General features: G+C 42.4%; 1 long non-coding RNA gene across 1 annotated transcript; it reads right to left on the bottom strand.

Annotated features, from left to right (window-relative positions):
- Positions 1-457: 457 nt before the first annotated feature.
- Positions 458-9265, bottom strand: LOC143435371 (uncharacterized). Its single transcript, XR_013105607.1, has 3 exons — positions 9128-9265; positions 5147-5344; positions 458-646 (listed from the first exon to the last, which is right to left on the bottom strand). It is a non-coding gene; the product is annotated as an uncharacterized LOC143435371 (long non-coding RNA).
- Between the last annotated feature and the right edge of the window lie 2870 nt (positions 9266-12135).

Here is a 12135-nt window from a genome sequence, read left to right as displayed (position 1 = left end):
TGTTGAAATGGGCATTTAGAAGATAACACAGGATGAAAGCCTGCCATCCCTGTCTTCATTCTGTGTCTATCTCCCTAACTGTGGATCTTCTACTGACTGCCCATTCATTATGTCCGGAGCATCAGTCTAAGAGCATACCTCATCCCTCTCTAAGGCTGAAGGCACAGAGATAACTCATTGAATAAACCTGCAGTCATTTGGACTTCAGGACAGCAGAACTCATAGGATGACCCTTGCTGGACTGTCCCCCGGTGAGGGCAGGATCCATAAAAGCAAGGCTGCAGCTGGAGCAGGAGGGACCCGCTCTGCAGAACCAGACCAATTCCTCAGAGACAGTGGTAAGGATTTCCTGGGCCCACTGCACAGAACCCAAACTGAGGCTGTGTGTAACCAGCCCACATCCTGACTAGAACAGTTATGCATACCTCTATCCCCTGTTCCAAATCTCTTATTTAGTTTTGAAACTCATGTATGTCATTAGCATAACGATAAACTTGGGGGGTCACTGAAACCTTTTACTTGATCCTGTTCCTGATTGATCCTTGGATCCTCTTCTGTTTGTCACCATTATCCATCTGGCATATTGGGAGCATGTGGCTGAACCTAGCTTGGGGAGGGAGGGGGTGCCACTCAACCCAGTCCATTGCTGAAAATAAAATAAACTCTGGTTACATCATGATCATCTCACTGTACCATATATCCTTGTTTGACCTATTTCATATGTGTGTATGTGCATGTGTGTGCATGTTGTGTGTGTTTGCAGTGTCAGGCCAGAGACATCATTGATTGTGATCTTCGCTAATGCCTCCTTTGAGCCATCTTTCATTGGCCTGTACTCCCCAATTGCCTAAACTGGCTGGCCAACAAACTTCAGGGATCTGCTTACCCTCTTCCCCTAATGCTTGGGATTACAATGTGCACCTACATGACTGTCCTTTTTTTATGCACGAGGAAAAATGACGCAGATTCTCATGTTTGCCTCTACTTTACCCACTGACTATCCTAAGACTTAGTTCCAGTGTACCCTACCCAGGCTAACCTTGACTCGTGATCTCCCTCTTTCCTCCTCACTAGTTTGCTCCTAGTGGTCAGGATGCTCAAAGCATTTAGCAAATAACACCAGCAAAAAGAGTTGATAGAAAAAATATGATTTCGGTACAAGCTAGAAGGGAATTATCCTACTCGGTCCTCATAATTTCAGCCAAGGCAAAATCCTGCAACAAATGAGGGAGTAACTAAGGCAAAACAAGAACATTTGTCACTGCATCTTAACACACATGCACCACTTCATTGAAAAGTAGATCAAACAGGGGCTCAAGGTCTGGCTTAATACATATCTTCAACAAAGATGTTCAATTTGTAGAGAAATGACAGAGCAATAGGAAACAATCTGGTTACCTAACATCGAGAGACTGGAGGGTAAAACCATGGGAAGAAACTACCAGGATACTTTTTGCTTTCCCAGTTCCTCTGTTTCTGTCTATTAATTGTCAAGAGCTGTCTACTGAAAACCAGAATGTATATCCCATCTTTCAGTTCATCTTCTGATTAGTGCTCCTTCACTGTCCTTATTTCATAAACACTTTCTCTACCAGAGGTATATTTGGATTAACATATTCTGGTGTCTTTCACCCCCTTCACATCTCTTCATCTCTTCCCAGGGGATTAATTTGTTCCTGATACCCATGAAAGTGCAGCTTTGAGGTTATGCTGGCTCCTTACCCTGGCTTCCTATCTAGTAATCCTAAGGACCCCTTAATTTTTAGAATCTCAGAGATCTGCTCTTGGAACATCTAATTAAATAATGGTGGCAATGTATTTACAGAAGTTTCTGCCTCCTGATAAAGTCAGAATGATCTAAGAGGAGAGATTGGTGGCACACCGGAAGTGTCGCCAGCTCTTCTCTGCTGAGTTGGTTCTCACCAGTCTGCTGGCTGGTTTGTTGCGATCACCAACTCTGTTTCCACCCATTCAATCTGCTTTCAAAAGATCTTGTTTCTTCCATTCATCTAATCAATACGTGTGTGGAAAGGACATTGCTTGGCAGTGAACGTAAGGCCATTTAGCGTAGGCTGTTCTTCCCACATACGAAGACTGATGTGCACGCCGTGGGGGAGCATAATTCCTCTGCTCTGCAGCAGAAATACTTTCAAATTCAAGCCCTGGCACACATACACACAAATCATGTGCACATGCATGTTCGTGAGCATGCATGCAAGCACAAACAAGCATGGGGGGGGAGTGGGAGGGAGAGAGCAGGGGAGGAGTGAGAGAGAGAGAAAGCAAGAGAGAAAGGAGAGAGAGAAGAGAGGGAGAGAGACAAGCCATGCTTTGTTCAAATTTCTCTCCAATACAATTAGGACTTGAATTTCTGGAGATTTTCCCCAAGGCTATCATTAGAAGCCGGAGACATTCTTTGTCCGTTAGTGGTGTGGGTGGGTGCTTACTGATGCCATTCTAGACCATGCTGGAGATGACCTTTGACTGGCCTATCTGCCCGAGTTTGTATCTGCTTCTACTTTAAGTCACAATGACCTTTGCTTTTAAAATTATTGTGTATAGTTTTTTTTTACTTATAGTAGTATTACTATTATTATTATCTTATATGCAACGCATTTGTGAATACCAGTGCATGTGGAGGTCAGAGAACAGCTTCCGGTGGAATCAATTCTCCCCTTCCATCTTGTTTTTGAGGCAGTGTCTTTCTCGTGGCTTCTGCCAAGTTGTTTACTCCAGACTACCTGGCCCATGGGCTTCTGGTGAATCTCCTATCTTTACCTCCCATCTTGCTATATAAGTGCTAAGATTAGGGATTTATGCTGTCACATCGTAGCTTTTCAATGTAGGTTTCCAGGGATTGAATGTGTGTCATCAGGCTTGTGCTCTAAGTGCTTTCTACCCACTGAGCCTCACTGTCCCCCTTTTTAAGTCAAGATATACAAAATACTATCCTAAACCCCCACAGCAGTTATGCATTGACTAAAGAAATACATCATAGACAAGCATCATTAACTAGCATGTTGAAATGATTTGGAATTTTCTGTACCACATTTCCATATTATGTGTCTTTGGAAGTTGGTATTGTACTTCCGTGTATAAGACTGCAGTTCCTCAGTGAATAGCCAACCCAGGAAGCTGAGAGCCCACGTGTCACCATCCCCATGTCTCAAGACCTGCATCCCACAGGCTAGGAACCAATGTCTGAGAGTTTTTTAGTGGATTTTGCAGAAGAAAATACCATAAACATAGCTTGAATAGTATTGTTATAACAGGTCTACAGTTCTACTAATGATGCATTGAATTTAAAAATTAAAATTAGTGAGCTGAATGTAAATAGCTGATTATTTTGTGATGGAAATAAGCTTTGGTTTCTAGTAACTCCTGAGGCTAATTTTTAACCACAGTACACTGCTCTAGTTTTTGGCATGATACTAGACACAATTTAATTCCTAAAGGTATAAACCCAGGGAACAATGTGTATAATGCTTGAGTTATGTTCAAAACTGATCGGCATGGTGGCTGGGGGGATTTCTTATTAAAAATTATTGGACAGGAAAGTGCCTTCAACCGCAATATAAAGGCAATTTGCAATTACTGTTCTGTTTCTTTCACTTTCTATTCTTAGTGTATAAGCAGTTCGCAGCAGAACGAGCCTTCCCTGTTCTTAAGTTTCTTATGTTTTTACAGGAAAAAAAAAAAAGAGCTTCCATTTCAATGCTTCCCTGTAACAAAATGTTCTAAATTTACCCTTTGTCCTTGTTTCCACTGCCAGTAAAGGCAGATGCAGATTCTGTAAGGGACTAGCGGATCCAACTCCCTCCCTTCACTATATGACCATGTAAAATAACACCACTGAGCTTTAAAGATTCTGAGGATGAAGGACATATTTAATTCTAAATTGCGAAGGAGAGCCATTCCTTGAACAAAGCAGTGCTTTAAAAAGTGAGGCAAATCAAATTTATTTTGATCATTTCGGATTGACTTAGCTCTGGGCTACCTAAAGATGAATTTCTTATATAAAAAAACCATGCAGCTGTTCAAAACACAGCCATGAATTTGCAAGTTGGATGCCTAAGAACTGTACAGCAGAGAAGCTGTGCTCAAACGATGGGTGGAGGGTGAAGAATGCTACTATTCCTTCTTTTAGTATTTTAACTAAACAGACCTTAACACTGTAAAAAGACAAGTGTTGGGTGTGTGGGTGAAGCAGGATTCACAAAGGAGCACCAAAGAGTATGTCAAAAGCACCATGCAAATCAAAATTAATAGTGACATTACTCAAAATTTTCATCTAATTAATTTAATTTACTACAAATAGGTGTATTGTTCATTTATTCCTTAATTCTATTCAGCTAGAAGGCTGGGTAGAGATTCTGCAGTGTTTTTAGTGATTCACTTCTATCCGAGGCTAATGGAGAAGCTATGCTTTAGCTTCTGTCCCCGAACCCGATCCCCTCTCAGACCTTTATTTATTGTGTGACATTGAATAAATTATGTGTCCTTTCATACTTTCATTTCCTTTTTAGTGTAACAGAAATTGAGTGGTGATTCATAGAGATGTTTTGGGATGATTGCTTTGAATCTTTTCCACATGTTCGAAATACCCGAAGAGGTTTTAAAACCATCAGGGTAAAAATAAGCCTGTGCTTTCTTCAGACAGCACACTTTTACTGTGATGTACAATGTCACGCCGAGGACACTTAAGTCTGGCTTATTTCAACTTCTGCAAAGAGCCTGATATAAGGGTGTAGTTTCATCGGTGAAAACTTTCCCTATAACTATCTACAGAAAATAAAAATATGCAAAATCATTAGAATGGGAGGCGTTTTATGAGAAGAATCAAAGAACTTAGTTTAGTTTTATACAGCCATGAAAATAGTGTTACCACAGTAGCCACAAGAACAATATCATTCAACATTCCCACTAGGGATAAATTTTTCAAGAATTCAGAGACAATCTATATAAAAGACTAACGTCACCAAGCCCATGGTAAAATAGCACTAATGAATAATTCAAAACTAGTATTTTGGCAACAAAAAAACTTTCTTAGCTTCTCTGTGGGCACTGAAGACCTGGCATACAGCATGTGCCCTAAAAGTTTGCTTCTGGTATTGCAGAAGGATGAGAATTCGAAGCATAAACTCACCTGCAGTGACACCAAGGCTCAGAAGCAGATGTGTCCTGTAAATCCAGGTCAAGGATCTTCAAGTTCCAGCGGAAATGGGTCTAACATGGACTTCAGATGAACCTCTATGCTCAGGCCTAGATGCTACAAAGCATTTAGAGCTGGCACCTCCAGGCACTGGCCAACAGCAGAGCTGTTGAGAGCTCTGAGTAACCTCTGCTGTTCATAGGTAGAGAGCAAGACACTGAGTTAGATTCCCAAGCAGCAGCAACAAAATGCCACACACCCCAATAACTTAAAACAGTATCAACAGGTTATCCTACAGCTCTGGGAGTCAGAAGTCAGACAATGGTTTTGCAGGGTTAAAATAAATCAAGGTTTAGGCTTAGTTGCTGTCCTTATTCCAGGAGAGAGCCCATTCCTTTGCCTCTCCCACCTTCTAGAAGCCTACCGCCATGTGTCCTTTCTAAAACTTTTCAGGTAACTTTGATCTCATGACCTCTGTGTCTAGGATCCTCTTTTTCTGACTCACTTGCTGTCCTTTCTCTCTCCCGGGAGCTTCTATAATCATCCTGCCCTCACCTGAGTGCTCCAGGATAACTTTTCATCTCAATAATCTTTCACCTAACAGTATTTGCAAAATCCTTCCACCACAGGACGTAAAATATCCTCAGGCTCTAGAAACAAGGACTGGCCACTGAGCTCATCGTGGGAAAGAAGAAATGAAGAGCTGAGGTTACAGAAGCTGAAGGAGAGCATCGCAGGCCTGATTTCAGATTTCCCAACTTCTTTGGATGGGTTTTTCATGAAATACAAGGCAGATGAATTTGTGAGCCTGTAAATACCAAAATAAATAGCTACAGTGGTTTACACGCAAAAGAAAATTCTTAGACGGTATTTCATAGTTCTTTTTAAAATCAGTAATAAGTGGCTTAGATTTCTGTTTGTTATCACTTGTCCCCTTATGTAGGTCAGAAAACACCACAGGCCTTCTCTAACCCTCCCGTTCACGTCTTGTGCTCCAGCTGCAGAATGAGTCCCCTGGCTTCTTTGGTTTCTAAACCTAAACTGAACTCAAAGTGTTCTTATCTGAGAGTAAGAAATCTACTTGTCCAGGCTGCCAGCACCAGGAAAGGTGAGAAGACACAGGGCCAAATTTCCCTAGCCCCCCACAATTCAGATCTGAAGTTTTAGATCAGAATTTCAAGAAAAAAAAAAAAAAAGTGACTTGTGCCCTCGTTTCACTTCCTTTGCTGTGCTCAAATAACCTGACCAGAGCAACTTTAAGAGAGAAAAGGATTGATTTAGTTCAGGGCCACAGTCCATCATTTCAGAGAGGTCAAGATAGAAAACAGCTACTCACATCCACATCCACATTCCAACATGGCCACGCCTCCTAACCCTTCCTCAAAGCTCCGCTAACTGGCAACCAAACATTCAAATATATGAGCCTATAAGGGGGCAATCTTATTCAAACCCCCAGCAAAAGAGTAACCTCGTTGGACTGTTTATACCCCATATTAGAGGGATGGAGAGGGTCATGAGACCTTCATCTACATATCCACCTGTTATGGCGCTCCTCTGTCATAATCGCACGTGCCTTGGGAGGCGCTACAGTGTGTAGGCCGGGGAACTAGAGGAGTAGGGATCTATGTGACTACAGGGAAAGCCATCGTCCTTGTTGAGTAAAAGCTTTCAGGTTTGGTTTGTTAGGGTAACAGTATCCACACTCCTGTAAGTCACCCCTCACCTATGCTCAGTAAGGAAGCCCTGGTAAACTTAGTGATTCCTCAGAAGGAAGTTCTGCAGAATTGTGCCTCAGTTTGATGTTGGGATCTTAAGAGGGGTACACAAACAGGAAAAACAGTGGAATAGAAAACATAATATTCTATCCTTAGAAATCTTGAAACCTGGAATTTGCAGCTACTGTCTCTCCATTCTTTCTTAGGCTCTTCCTACCTCAGTGACAGCAAGCTTACACACACAATCCAAACCCAGGAAGGGCCCAGATACAGGAAGGTGCTGATTTCAAATGCATGGCCAAAATTTCAATGCATGACTAAAGCCTTGATGTCTGGTTTGAGGTACAGTTTTAACTCTCCACAACGTATCAGGGAGGAAGAAAAGAAAGATGATTTAAGCTCTGGGCTATGTTCAATGTTCAATATGCAGGCACTGACAAGGAAGAAGTACAACACTCTGCCTCTTGGGCTGCAGACCCTCCAGGGGTCTTTGCCAAGGGTGGATTTTAGCAGCCCCTGATTTTTAATAGTACAAGCCACCACATAGGCCAAACAGCAACCAACTTCCTTGAAAAACCTTCGCCTTTTAAAATACTTGTAGTGGTGGAGAAATATCTTCAGGGCTATGAGTCTGTACAGCTCTTGACGATGACCTCCTTTGTTTCCCTGCATCTAAGTAGGATTGCTTACATCTACCCAATGTTTTATTCTTTTTAGCTTCTTCACGTACTATACTCATGCAGACAACCTTCCCCCACATGAACACATACTTAAAATTTTTAAGTGTAAGGATAGTTTAAAAGTAGTTCATTGATCATAATTCCTAAAAGGTCTTATAAATGATGGGCCTGGTTGGCTAAACCACACGCAAAAGTTAGTTGCTAGGCATTATCGATGTCTGAGAAAGACTAAGAGTAAAGCGGAGCCGCGTGCTGTATTAAAGCAGCACCGGCATTAAGGATGACCTCCTTGAATTTTGCCTTTAATTCTTACCATAAATACAGAACATATTAATAACCTATTTTGTTCTAATTATTCCCCATGTCTCCCCCTTTTCCTTCTTTCTCCACTGCTCTATGGCCACAATTTAAATTCTGAGGCTAAATGGATAGATAAACGGGTTTAGGTATCCCCTAAAAAGACCATGACCCGACTTTTTAAGAAACAACTACATATGATTTCAAACATATACAGTCTCTTTACTCACCAGGCCGCTGACACCATTGAAAACCAAAATCATTATAACTAGCTAAATAAAGTGTGTTGTTGTTTAAAAGAAAATCACCTCTTCCGTCATAAATTTTTCACCCAGTTTAAGTCAACATTAACATTTATGGTGGGAAACTGGAGCAAAAAAAAAAAAAATCATTCCCAGCGAATCACATTGATTTTGATTTGTAGGAAAAACTAATATACGAAACATGATGTGCACAAAACAAAATAATATTCACATTTACCAAGGAAACCTGCCTAGCAATGCTCCGCTTGGTAGAAGGACATCGTTAACATATATAAATAAAAAGGTAGTTTTTATTTGGAGATTGTCAGAAATTAAGTGGCTACCAAGATATATTAGAAGGAATAAAGTAAAACACTTATGGGAAAGAATCCTCAAGTATCCACCTCGGAGAATCGTCCCCCGTTGTGAACCGTGCTCATAATCCACTGATCTCCTGTGTTCACGTTTCGGTCCCAAGTCACTCTGCTCACTTTTTTGTGCTTCCCATGCTGCTAGAATGAATGACCCAGTGATATTTACTGTCCAATCAGGGCTACTTATCTATCTACCTTGTAGATTACTCTCGAAAATGCAGATGACGAAAAGATACTTTGTGAACATACGGTGGGGATATATGCCTTTGGATAATTTGGTTTAAAGTATTTTTCTTGATTGGAATTGCGTGGGGAAAGTCAAAGAATATAATGTGAACACTTCAAGGAGTCCCAAGACTGGTCTTCACAACAGAAATAGTAATGTCCTGTAATGGGTATGGTAGCATTCTGTGGGCATGGCGACGATCAAGAAAGATGTGATGGATATCAAGAATACTACAAAGAGCTATAAAGTTCTCAAATCCATACTTGTTTTTTGTTCTCCTCTCTCTCCCTCATCACTCTCGAAAGAGATGATCCGACAGCTACAGCGTCTCTCTCTCTCTCTCATCTCTCTCCTTCGACACACACCACACACACACACACCCACCACACACACACAGAGTGTTTCCTCTTTTCATTTAAGTTATCGTTGCTCCATAGTTACCTTTCCACTTTACCAGGTTCAGTAAGCTTTAACCTGGTCAGGCATGCTTTCCCAGCCTCTATGTAACCACGGAGAGAACAGCGTGGATTTCCCCTGGGACCTGACCACAGTTCTGAAGTTCCCCTGAAGACCCTGTGCCAATCTCTTACAAGTCTTCCAGCCAAATCTGGCTCCTCTGCGTTCAGAAACTTCTTCCCAGATTCTTCCATCACTGTCCCTCCTCACAAGGTCAGAAATTATATTGGAAATGCATGCGTGGAGCCAACTGTTCCCCAGGTAGACTCCGTCAGTGGATCTAACTTAAACAGCAGGAGGAGCGGCACGGACTGGAGGAGTGGCACGGACCAACCGATCCAAATTTCTCCAAGGCGCTGACTTCCAGCTCAAAGCTGAAGCCTTTCCTCAAACGAGAGCGTCAGGCAGGCGAGCTAGCAGTCTGTTTGGGTCCTGTCCCCTTGAATTAAGCTTGTATTTAACACTCTGGCAGTCTTCCACTTACTAAGGATAGACAGGTAGGCACGGCTGGCGTAACAATCCCTGTATCTGGCACGCTCCCCACAATGGCTAGCAAATCCCAGAGGCCCAGGACATCCAGTAATTGTATGATTATGACTTTACTGGTCCGGGGGTCCTTAAGAAATCTGAGAAGAAAAAGGATCCAGAACTTGGCCTTAATCGCTCTGTGTTGTATTTGGCTCTTTTGTAGAAAGAAACCTGGGATCACATCAAACCTTAATGGAGAGACTTTTTCACCTTCCTCTTAATCAAAATATCAAGTTTTCTCCTCCATTCGTTTTTTTCTCCTACCTCGAAGTGGTGGGTACCTGACACGGCGAGGACAATTCAAGTTTGGCAAAAGAAAGCCTGAGAGATTTCAATCAGCCAGGCCAGGAAAACAAGCAATTATCGGAAAACTTCTGAGTCCTAATCTTTTGTGTCCTGCGAAGCTCAAATAACTCAGGTGAAAATGGGACTTCTCCTAAATTATCTCAAAATAGCTTTTGTTGCTCTGTGCTTTTTTTCCCGGCTGAAAGGCATTTCAGGCAACAGAGAACCTCGGAGGACCATTGTCCCATTCAATAGGGACGCGTGGGCTTTCTGAGATTGCACAGAGTTTCTCTTCTCAGGGATCGCTCCCCAGCTCCAGCTCCAGCTCCAGCCCAAACCATTAGGAAAGAAGACCGACTGGTGTGACAAGAACAGACTCTGTGGCAGGGAGGACCTGCTGTCCTTTTTCTTGTAGAAAAGAACTCTGGAGAAGGTTATCGAGATAGTCTGATAAAACAACGTAGATAGACCCAGGTTGTCAGGCATGGCTGGGAAAGACTAGCAGTTCTATCTAGTTTTCCCGTTTCCCCACCTGGCAAGGATGGCCATACATCTGTTTTTCCTATGGTGTCGGTATAATTATTAACAGTGCTCCAGATGTGCCTGTTAGCGCAATAAAATATAAGCTGGCTTTCTGCTTCCACGTGAAAGTTGGTTTTTGACCCTGTTCTGTTTGGTTCTCCTCCTGGAACCCACACTCTGTCTTTGTTGAGGGACTGTAGTGGCAAGCAATGAAGCAGGTCAGCTGAGGTTGAGGAAGGAATTTCTGGGAAAAGGCACAGAGGAAGTTCACAGAAGGTGGGTCCCCTGTGAGGCCCAGACTTCTGAAAATGCAAGTTACTCTTTTATCTCCGGGCTCTGTGTTCTAATGATTGCTTCTCTGCATACCGCACTTTTGTGCGTATCATCAAAGACTGGCTTTCGCCTCCATGCGGTCACCATCATCTCTAGCCTTGAATCATCTTCAGCCCATCGATAAACCTTCCACTCTCTTAAAAGAATTTTTAGGTTTCTGATGAACACAAATACATTCAAAATACACTGCCTTGGGTCCTTGGGTCGAACATCTGCCTGTGACTAAGTTAGCTGTGCCAGGGAAGGAGGGAAGGAGGGAAGGAGGGAAGGAAGAGGAAGGAAGGAAGGGAAGGAAGGAAGGAGGGAAGGAAGGAAAGGAGTAAGGGAATTTAATATGTCTCTCAGATGAGGGTGTGGGTGAAGAATGAATAGATGGCAGGGACGATGGCTCTGTAGTAATGCACAACTTTTGTTGTTTTGTTTTGAAAGACAAGGTTTCTCTATGTAGCTCTGGCTGTCCTGGAAACTGACCCTGGCCTTGAACTCGTGAGATCTGCCTAACTCTGCTGGGATTAAAAGCATGCATCACCACCACCCTGCTAGTAAAGCCACAGTTTACACAGATCCTTCCTAAGTCTCAGAGACACTTGTCCACCATTGCTCAACTGGAATGATTGTCACCCTCCAAGAATATAATCAATGCTGGGGGGGGGGGGGGCGACAGGGACACATGTAAGATGGGGAATGTGTAAGGTGATCACATTTGGTAAGACATGAATGTTTTATCAATCTCAGTGACCAAGGACCTTAAACTTAGACTTCCCAAGCATTCCCAGAGAACTCTTGCTTAGTGCTCTGGGACAAAGCAATACAAAAATTCTCAAATCTAGCTTTAAATCAGTTCACATTTGCATTTACAAAATCTAAGTGTCTGGGTTTATATGACCTCTGTCTGATAACACTGCTCTCAAACCACACACACACACACACACACACACACACACACACACACCACACACGCGAAGGTTGCCTTCACCCTAACTTTTTTCTGTTTGTTGCATATGTAAATAGATTCCTTTTCATTCCTCCTTTCTCTGTAACTTCCTCTTTTTGGCCCCTTTCTTTGGTCCTGTTTGGGTGCTATTGTCTCTTTAGTTGTGTCTTAGTATTCTGGAGCCTCAGCATCAAGCTGGATTCCTGTAATTCCTGGCAGTTGCTATTTACTCTGTCCAAATGTAATAAAATGTTTCTTATATTGTATTGTCCCTTACATTCACCTTCCTTCCCCTATGGATTTCACAAACCACCTGGAAGCAGGAGATGAAAGGGTTACGCCACCTAGAGGGGTGCAGGAGCAATGCTAGTATTCAGGCTTAAAAGTATTT

This window comes from Arvicanthis niloticus, chromosome 21, assembly GCF_011762505.2.
Source record: "Arvicanthis niloticus isolate mArvNil1 chromosome 21, mArvNil1.pat.X, whole genome shotgun sequence".
Classification (NCBI taxonomy): Eukaryota; Metazoa; Chordata; class Mammalia; order Rodentia; family Muridae; genus Arvicanthis; species Arvicanthis niloticus.
This window is presented reverse-complemented; position numbering and strand designations above follow the sequence as displayed.